This window comes from Lolium perenne, chromosome 2, assembly GCF_019359855.2.
Source record: "Lolium perenne isolate Kyuss_39 chromosome 2, Kyuss_2.0, whole genome shotgun sequence".
In the NCBI taxonomy this organism is placed as follows: Eukaryota; Viridiplantae; Streptophyta; class Magnoliopsida; order Poales; family Poaceae; genus Lolium; species Lolium perenne.
In genome coordinates, this window is record NC_067245.2 from 297,346,227 (window position 1) to 297,356,821 (window position 10,595).

General features: G+C 41.0%; 1 pseudogene; it reads left to right on the forward strand.

Moving 5' to 3' along the window:
- The first annotated feature begins 5,870 nt into the window (after positions 1–5,870).
- On the forward strand, positions 5,871–10,326 carry LOC127336124 (G-type lectin S-receptor-like serine/threonine-protein kinase B120; annotated as a pseudogene).
- The last annotated feature ends 269 nt before the right edge of the window (positions 10,327–10,595 follow it).

The window sequence follows — 10,595 nt, forward strand, 5'->3', positions numbered from 1 at the left end:
TTGCCGTGTACGTCAAGGATCCGCCTTCCTTCTTGGCCGTGCTGGATCCGGATACTTTATGGGCCTCCACGGATCCGGCCTCTTTCGTAGGTCGGTTAGGATCCGGCTCCTCGTTCCTGGGCTGGACTTCATCCTTCATGATCTACAGCAACTGGGCCGCCCGATGGGCCACATGCCTCACCACCAACTATGGGCCACCCGGGCTTGCCGGACCTAGGCCATGCCGTTGATATACCCATAAAGTATACCCACAACACATGGTCATAAGGACTAGGTAACTATGTATCGAAAGCTTATAGCAAATAACTTAATGACGTGATCTTATGCTACGCTTAATTGGGTGTGTCCATTACATCATTCATATAATGATATAACCTTGTTATTAATAACATCCAATGTTCATGATTATGAAACTAATCATCCATTAATCAAAAAGCTAGTTAAGAGGCATACTAGGGACTCTTTGTTGTTTACATATCACACATGTATCAATGTTTCGGTTAATACAATTATAGCATGGTATATAAACATTTATCATAAACATAAAGATATATAATAACCACTTTTATTATTGCCTCTTGGGCATATCTCCAACATGACAAAGAGCTTTCACGCTTCTTTTGGCAATACAGGACGGGCCGGCAAAAATACCACATGGTCAAATGGGCCGATTTGTGCGCCCCCAAGGATCTTGGGGGCATAGGGATTATCTCCTCTCGCCACATGAATGTGGCCCTCATGCTGAAATGGGTTTGGAGGATCTTATCTGATGACGGGGGCTGTGGCTTAAGTTGATTAAGGCGAAGTACCTACGGGGCCGGCCACTCCTCGCTTGTGACCGCCGGGAGGGATCTTAGTTTTGGAGATCCCTCCAGGACATTAAGCACGAGATTAGAGCGGAACTATCCCTCTCCATAGGCGATGGAAGAGGGACCATGTTCTGGCTTGACCCATAGCTTGGCGGCCGTCCCATTCGCCTAGACTTCCCGACCTCTTTGCCATTTGCGCAGATCCCTCTATTCTTGTTGCGGATGCTGCCCAGGGGGGCTGGGATATCCTGTTCCATCGCGGCCTGACACAGGGAGAGGCCCTGAGTCTGGCTTCGTTGCGGAACCTCCTCCCGGACGGTATGCCGGGAGGGTTAGACTCGCCCTCATGGCGCTTAACGCCATCTGGCTCGTTCTCCGTGAGAACAGCCTATAGGGCCCTGTTTTGGGGGCCTCCTGTACCCTAGACGTCCCCTCTTTTTAAAGCGCCTATCCCGCTTAAGACGAAGATTTTCTTGTGGCAGTTGCTTAGGGATCGCCTTCCCTCTGGGGTGGAGGTTGCGAAGAGGCACGGGCCGGGCAACGGTCTTTGCCCATTATGTGCGGTCCCGGAGATGACGACACACATCATGTTCTCTTGCCCCGTGGCTCGTTTCCTTTGGAGCTTCCTTCACGAGGCGCTGGGGCGCGAGTGGCAGGCTTCAGCCCTCGGTGAGTTCATTGAGGTCCATGCGAACAACACTAGTAGGAGGAGGCGCCTCTTCTGGCTATTGTTCATGGCATTGACCTGAACCCTGTGGACCGTGCGCAATAAGATGGTCATTGAGCGTATCTTGCCTCGACGCGCCTCTGACTCTATCTATTTTTTTTTTTGACTTTGTTGCAGCAGTGGTACCTGCTTTGTAGACAACGGAACAGGGAGCGCCTGGACGGCATGTTGGAGAATTTTCTTGCAGCAGCTCATCGTATTTCTACGTCGTCTAGCCTCTGAGTGGCCCCCTTCTGTGGGGTGTTGTATCGCTTTTCTCTTTGGCGGACGCTACGCGTCGGTCGCCGGATGGGACAACCAAAAATCGGTTGTTCTCCGCGCCGTACGATCATGATCCGACGTCCGAAATCTACCGCGGTGCGAGATTTGCATTTTGCCCCCTGTTTTTCTGAAAGTTAACCCGCGGTCCTTATGCTAAGTATTACAACAAAATATCTCACTTCGCTTACAAAAAGTATGTACTATTACAACAAAAAAATTACAAAAAATATAAACAAAAAAGTATTATAAAAAAATGGTTAAACAACAATTGTTTTGCTATAGGTTGGTTTACAACAAAAATTGACAACAATAACAATAAAAAATCAAAAGCTATAACAACAAAAAACATGTGTTCGTGGCTGTGAAAATTTGATTAAAAATAACACATTTTATATATATCAAATTACAACAAAAATCACCAGCTATTTTTACCAAAAATTATTAGCGATTACAACAAAATAATTTATAGCAAACCTCCAGGTAAACATTACAACATCTCTGACATGCTTTCTCTATAACTTTTATATGCATTTGTTACAAAACTAACGAACATATACAACATCTCTACGGAAAAAAAGTGTCCATGACTAAAACAATTACACCAAAAATCACAAATAATTACAACAAAAAAGTCATCCGTTTACAACGTATCAAGAAACACACATTTTCGTAACATATCACTTAGAAAAATATTACAAATTATGTAGTGTGGGTTTACAACAAATTTTTTATCTAATTGTTACAAATCTGAAAACAACACTATACATTTATTTTAAAAAAAAGCAACACTCCAGTTTGGACCGAAAACCAGGCCCATAGGGCCGCGCGGGAGCGAGGGCGACGACCGATCGGTCGCCGGATGGAAAGCGTTTTCCTTTCTCTTTTCTCTTTTCTTTGGGCATGTTGTGTTGTGGCCCAGCAGATCGCTGGTGCTTGGTTTTTTACGGCTGCGTTTTATGTGAAAGGACGCGGTTACTTTATTTAGGGAGCGCCTATAGGACGCTTTAAGCGGAGCGTTAGGCTGTCTCCGCTCAGACCGGTGCGGGTGACAGTCGTTAATGGGCTCGGCCCATTAAAACGTTCGTCGCTACAGGAAACAGCGTGTTCGTCGTTCTCGTTCGCTTGCACGATTGTACGGTTCGTTCTATCGTTCCCTTTTAGTCGGATTTCTTCGAGTCTAAAATTGGTGCTAGACGATCAGAAACTGCAAAAATTTGGAATTTCGTATGTTTCAAAAATAAATCTAAAGGAACTTTTGTCATGTCGTAAGCTAAATGCTGCAGGTTTGTCAACCTTTTAAATTGCACTACATGATGATTTGAGAAACTGCAAAAAGTGAAACTTCGCATGGAACAATGCTATTTATATTCGAATTACATCTCAGTTGGCGAAGATCTGTATTTGTAGAAACAGACGCAGAAACAGACATGAAATCTTGAATGAAAATTTGTTGTCTTCTTCCTTTCTTGGACGCTCCTTTTCTGAATTTTGTTTTGTGAATAGGACAATAATTCTAATGAAAAATTAGAAAAATCTTCGTTTTACAAAGTATGGCTTACAAAGTTGTAACTTACTTTTCCAAGTTGGCATTCATGCTTTATTATTTATACTATTTTGTAAAGAATAGAATGGATTTCCACCTTGAACAGATATATTACATGAACGATATTCAACTGTGAACGGTTTCTACCTTTGAACAGTTTGAAAATGAACGCATTCCCACCTTGAATATTTTTGAAAAATGAATGGATTTTCCCAGGTTGGTTACATGAAAAGATTTCCATGGTGAATAAAATTCCTAGCATGAACGGTTTCGTTCTTTAAAAACAATTTTCAAAAAGAATAGAATGAAAACCGTTCATACCTTAGATATTTTTGAAAAATGAAGAGATTTCCATGTTGAACAGTTTTTAACTTAAATCATGTTTTTTTTAAAAAGATGAATGTATTTTCACCTTGAACATATCTATTACATGAACGAAATTCAAGTATGAACGGTTTCCACCTTGAACGGTTTTTGTGTATGAACAAAATTTGAAAATGAACACATTCCCACCTTGAACATTTTTGAAAAAAGAACGGATTTCCACCTTGAACGGTTTATTGCCTAAACAAATCCTAAAAAATGAACAGTTTTTCCTATGTTGGTTATATGAATGAATTTCCATGATGGACAAGTTAAAATATGAAAATGAACGCAATCCCACCTTGAAAACATTTTTTCATAATGAACGGATTTCCACCTTTCACCTTGAACATATTTATTACATGAACGAACGGTTTCCGCATTAAACGTTTTCCGTCTTTGAACAAATTTGAAAATGACGCATTCCCACCTTGAACATTTTTAAAAACTGAACGGATTTCCATGTTGAATGGTTTATAACTTAAACAATTTTTGAAAAATCAAATGTTTTTCGCAGGTTGATTACATGAACGGATTTGCGTGATGAACAAAGTGCAAAAAATGATTAGATTTTAAAAAATGTTCAAACTCAAAAAATGTTCAATGTTAAAAAAGTTCAAATTTTTAAAAAGTTCAAACTAAACAAATGTTCAATGTTAAAAAGATTTAAATTTAAAAATGATTAGATTCAAAAATGTTTATGTAAAAAAATCAAATATGAAAAATGTTCAAATTTGAAAAAAAGGACAAGACAAATTATTTGAAATATGAAAAATGTTCAAACTCAAAAAGGTTCAAATTTAAAAATTGTTCAAACTAAAAAAATATTCAATGTTAAAAAAGTTCAAACAAAAAAATGTTCAATGTTAAAAAGATCAAATTTTTTAAAATGTTCAAACTAAAAGAATATTCAAATCTAAAAAATGTTCAAACTCAAAAAAATCAATTTTATAAATTCGGCTTTAAAAAGTTGAAAACCGGACAGAAAAGCCAAGAAAACCAACAAAACCCGAAGAAAAAAATACTAAAACCAAAGAAAACCCGAGAAACTGAATTAAAAACCAGCGCAAAAGGACTACTTACCGTTATATGGGCCGGCCCAAAACTATAAGTGCTCTGTGCGGAGAGCCTGATAGCTCCCGCAATAGGCGGAGAATAGGAATCGGCCTTTATTTATAAGCGGGGCAAAAGTATATTTCGAGGAGGTCTTATGCTTTCGGCCTGGAAGCCCATAATGGCCTGAGGGAGGCCCATATACAGGAAGTCCTGCCCCGAATGGTGAAGTTCCGGCGCGGCGCCGTTCCGATTCCAGTCGACCATGGCGGCCAGTCCTATACACCGACCAGGTCGGTGCCGTTGCGGGTTGCCGCACACCCTGGTCGGGTATTGGGCCTGGCCCATTTAACGTTTTTCGCTTTCCTTTTCTCTTTTCTTTTTTTCTTTTTCCGTTTTCTGTTTTCTTTTCTTTTCTTTCTGTTTATTCTTTCTTTTGTTCAAACTAGAAAAGTCTATATTCGAAAAATGTTTAAAATCGAAAAACGTCAAATTTGAGAATTACTAAAATTTGAAAACTGTTCAAATATGAAAATTGTATAAATTCAAAAATTGTTCAAATATGAAAATCGTTCATACTCGAAATTTGTTCAAATTTGAAATTTGTTCAAATTTGAAAATTGTTCTAATATGAAAATCGTTCAGATTCGAAAATTGTTCAAATATAAATTTTGTTCAAATTAAAAAATGTTCAAATTCGGAAATTGTTCATAGAAAAAAATACATTTTTGTTCAAATAAAAAAATGTTCAAATCTGAAAATGTTCAGATTTTTAAAAAGTGATTTATTTTTAATTTGAATTTTTTAAAATTTTACAAATGTTCGGATTTTTTAAAAAGATTCTTTTAAAAAAGAAAACAAACAACAGAAAAAAAAACGAAAAAGAAAAACCGCCTTACCTGATGTTGGGCTGCGGCCCAGTTAGTAAAATCCGGGCGCGCGGGGTGTGCGGCAACGGCATCCGCGCCGACCAGCTCGGCATACAGCAGCTCCCACCATGGCGGCCAGTTCCCGGCACCGATGAAGGTGCCGGCGTCATCAGCGGCGCCGGTGGTCTCTGCCTTGGTCGGCGGCAGCCGCCGGCAGGAGCTCGCCGTCGTCGTCGCCATCACGGATGGAGGAAGCAGCAGGAGCTTCCTGCCACGGCTTGAACTCCAGCCACCACGCCGCGATGACCGACGCGCGTCCCTGCGGTGAGGTATGCACTGTCGTAGTCTCAATCCAAAGTCAACCCTCTAACCTGAAGTCGTAGCAACAATGTTTTTCTTTGCGCGTGTAGGCACCTGCCCTTCATCTAGTGGTCGATCCTATGTTCTACCAAGTATGTGTCCAATTATATTAGTCTCAATCACCAGGTTGCCAGTTTGACATCGTACTCTTCCATTATGCAAGTGCCATTATTCAAGTGCAACAGATGTCCAATTTCCTTTGACGGTCAGAAAATTCCTCAGCTATACGTCCACTAGCTGCAGGCCAATTGTTACAGAGGACCATATTGCTCTGTTCATCCACCCCCAACAGGAGGACGAAGAAGGAAGCCTCAATGGGCATGCCACACATTCCAATTCTTACCTTCCTATTCCTCCCGAGTCCATTATGCAGATCCGATGACCAGCTCACGCAAGCAAAGCCACTCTCCGCCGGCGACATGCTCATCTCCGAGGGCGGGGTCTTTGCCCTCGGCTTCTTCTCCCCAACCAGCTCCGACACCACCTTGTACCTTTGCATCTGGTACCACAACATCTCCGAACGCACCGTCGTGTGGACTGCCAACCGCGACAACCCTCTCATCGCCACGTCTTCCCCGATTCTCACCTTCACCAACAGTTCTGACCTGATATTGTCTGACTCCCAAGGCCGCACTCCTTGGGCGGTGAAGAGCAACATCACGGGCATGGGAGTTGCTGCGGTGCTGCTGCACTGGTTAAAATAGCCGGCTATAGCCGATAGCCGCGAATTTTTTTGAAGCTACGAAAGGTTATAGCCGGGCTATAGCGGACTATAGCCATATTGTGGATTGTGGATTTGCTAAATAATGATAAAAATTGGGCATCATATAGTCATATATATATATCAATAATTCACAAATTAATAACATAATAACATCATCACATAGGAGATACACATAATAATTCACACATAGTTAAATACATAGTTTAATCCAAATATTACAACATCATTACGTAGTTTAGGACATAGTTATGCCCATAATTACATAACTAGAGCTTGATGGCTATTTCGCCAAGCAAATGGGCCGGTCGACTTAAATTTTTGGTCCAAAATTTTGGATCCATTGAGCGGGAAGTTAGCGGCTATGAGGCTAAATTAAGGCTAAATAGCCTTAGCCGAGCTATTAGCGGCTATTTCTCTTTTAGCCTCTAAAGCCTCTAGCTATAGCCGCGGACCTCGTGAAAGGCTATAGCCGGGCTATAGTCCGACTATAGCCGGCTATTTTAAACAGAGGCTGCTAGACACGGGTAACTTTGTCCTCCAGTTTCGAAATAGCACAGTCATATGGCAGAGTTTTGATCACCCCACGGACACCGTGCTTAGGGTTTTAATGCCAGCTCGAATCTTCAATTGGTCATTTGGAATGGGACTCGACCCTACTCTCGCGTCCTTCCGATGAATGGTGGCTCGGTGTTCGGCGACACATTCCAGAACATCACCTTCTTTGAATCCATCACCGGCACCGGCAATGGGTCCTTTTATACACACCATCTGCCGACGGCTCACCTTATGCACGTGTTACCCTTGATTACATGGGTGTGTTGAGCACTCAAAGATGGAACCGCTCCTCATGGACAACCATCTCTAAGCGCCCTGCTAGCAGCTGCGACCTCTATGCCTCGTGTGGCCCATTTGGCTATTGCAATCATGTTGGGGATGTCCCAACATGCCAATGCCTCTAAGGATTTGAGCCTGTTGGTCCTGGTATGAACTCTTCAGCAGGATGTAGGAGAACAGACGCGCTGACATGCACCAAGAAAAGTCGTTTCGTAAACTTAACTCAGATGAACATCCCCGACAAGTTTGAAAGTCTTCCAAACAAAAGCATCGACGAGTGCGCTAGCAAGTGCAGCAGCAACTGCTTGTGCACAGCTTACGCTTATGCCAAGTCAAGCAGTAACGATGCTCTGGTGGACCGGTCAAGCTGCTTGGTTTGGGCAGGGGAGCTTATCGACACGGGAAAGAACAGTTACTATGGCGAGATCCTCCACCTCCGGCTTGCCGACTTTCCTGGTATGCATTCCCCGTTCCATTGTAGCTTTATGTATCATGACGCTTAATGTATGTGTCACTGGTTTTAGTGGATGCCCTTTCCTTCCACTCAAATAGCATATGCATCAAATGACCGCCAACATTTAAACATGGTACATTTTCTAAAACATAATCGTCAAATATTCTATTTTGTTAAATTAGTGTGGTGTCTAATCCATAACTGTTGTATATGAGCATGCTATAACATTAAATCTCTATTTACCGTAAGCTTGCAGTAGCTCTGGATGGGTTACTGGTAGTAGAGTAATTCGTTCCATGCACTAGTCATGGTACTGCGGGCCAGTAATATATATATATCCTACAAGTAATGCGGCAACGCTTTTGTAATGACCCTTCCAAGTTGCTTGATTTGGCTAGCTATTCACTAAGTTTGTGTTGAATAATTTTGCAGTTAAAGAGAATACAAGATTGACCAAGATTGTACTCCCAGTTATAGCATGTGTGCTGATACTCACATGCATAGCAATTGTCACGATATGCAAATACAAAGGTAGATTAAGCTATTGTCTAATTGTTCGATAACAAAATAATGAAAAACATTGATCTTCAGCAAGCAAACGGCAGAAAAAGGAAATCCACAAGAGACTGATGTTAGGATACCTTAACTCTTCCAATGAAATTGAAGGCGAGAATGTGGAATTTCCATTTGTTAGCTTCGAAGATATTATCACTGCCACAGATAATTTCTCTGAGTCAAAACAGATTGGAAGGGGAGGTTTTGGAAAAGTTTACAGGGTAACTCAAAGTTTTGTACATAAGCACATGCTCTGTTTTTTAAGGTTAATTACATTATTGGACAGCTGCTTCAATCATTTCATAATTCAGGATGGTGTGATGATGTAGGGAATGCTGGAAGGTGTTAAGGAAGTTGCTATCAAAAGGCTTAGTAAGGATTCAGGGCAAGGGGTAGAGGAGTTTAAAAATGAAATAGTTCTAATTTCTAAATTGCAGCACAAAAACCTAGTTAGACTTCTTGGATGTTGCATTCATGGAGATGAAAGGTTACTTATCTATGAATACTTACCTAACAAAAGCTTGGATACCTTCCTCTTTGGTATGTTTAGACTTCTGCTGACACACATTCCAAGTTTTGATTAATCAAAAGGATTTCGCTGATGACTAATGATATATTCCGTTTACTACTTATCTTTGGAGATCCTACAAGACAATGTGTGCTTGATTGGCCCACACGCTTCAAAATAATTAAAGGGATAGAGAGGGGGCTTCTTTACCTCCACCAAGATTCAAGATTAACAATAATTCATAGGGATCTCAAAGCAAGCAACATTTTACTGGATTCAGAAATGACTCCAAAAATATCTGATTTTGGTATGGCAAGGATCTTTGGTGGAAACCAACAGGAAGGAAACACTACCCGGGTTGTTGGGACATAGTAAGTAAATAAATGCACCAGCCACCTGTCAAAGGTTCTAGTTTATGTTGTCTAATTCAACTCAATATTTTGTGTTGTTGAATTATTTAAACAGTGGTTACATGTCACCCGAATATGTAATGGGAGGTGCCTTTTCTGTAAAAACGGACACCTATAGCTTTGGTATTCTTCTTCTGGAGATCACAAGTGGCTTGAAGATCAGCTCACCGCAGCTCGTAATGAACTATGTCGGCCTTACAGCTTATGAATGTATGGATAATTGCACAATATTTGGATCGTGAAAGGCTGATCGAAATTTAGTTAATTGATGATAAGTTGATTTTATTGGCTCAGGCATGGAGATTATGGGAAGATGGAAAAGCAAAAGAACTAGTGCACTCTTCAGTTATTGAGAGCTGCCCACTTCATGAAGTTCTAAGGTGTATCCATGTTGGCCTTTTGTGTGTTCAGGACCTGCCAGATGATAGACCATTTATGTCTTCGGTAATTTTTATGTTAGAGAATGAAAGTGCATTTCTGCCAGCACCAAAGCAGCCTTTATATTTTGCTCTTCGGAATTTTGAAACTCCAGAACCAAGGGAAAATGTGGAAATGTCTCTGAATGCAGTGAGCATCACGACATTAGAGGGCCGTTAGATGTTTAAGGCCTGCTTCATTTTCTAATCTTAAGGTCTTCTTTTAGTGTGCAAATTTCTGTATATGTAGTTGTATAATTATGATTTACCATATGTGGACTCTGAGTTTCTTGGTTGGTGGTGGTCACACCCTAGGTGGAAAGGCTGTGAACTGAGATGTAGGAATGTGACAAACATGTATTATTCGAAGCGAAGATATTGTTGCTGTTGTCTTCAGTTGCTCAGTTGCCAAAATGAAGAACATATATCTGTAGGTTGCTCTGACATACATGGACCGCAGTGCCTCAATCATGTATTATATTATAGGTCTTTTATTAGAATCCTTGAGTATCCTTGGATTAAATCTTGGCTAGCACCCCTGCTTCCACTATTCTCAAAGCTGGGTTCTGTATTGTGCAGCATTGGCACGTCCCGAAAAAATTCTAACTGAAAACAAGGCCGCTCAGCTTGAATAATTCAATTCTACTGAGACCCTGACCTGTTTGGAAAAATACATTGTAAAACAATTTAGTTCGTGTCGTGAACTACT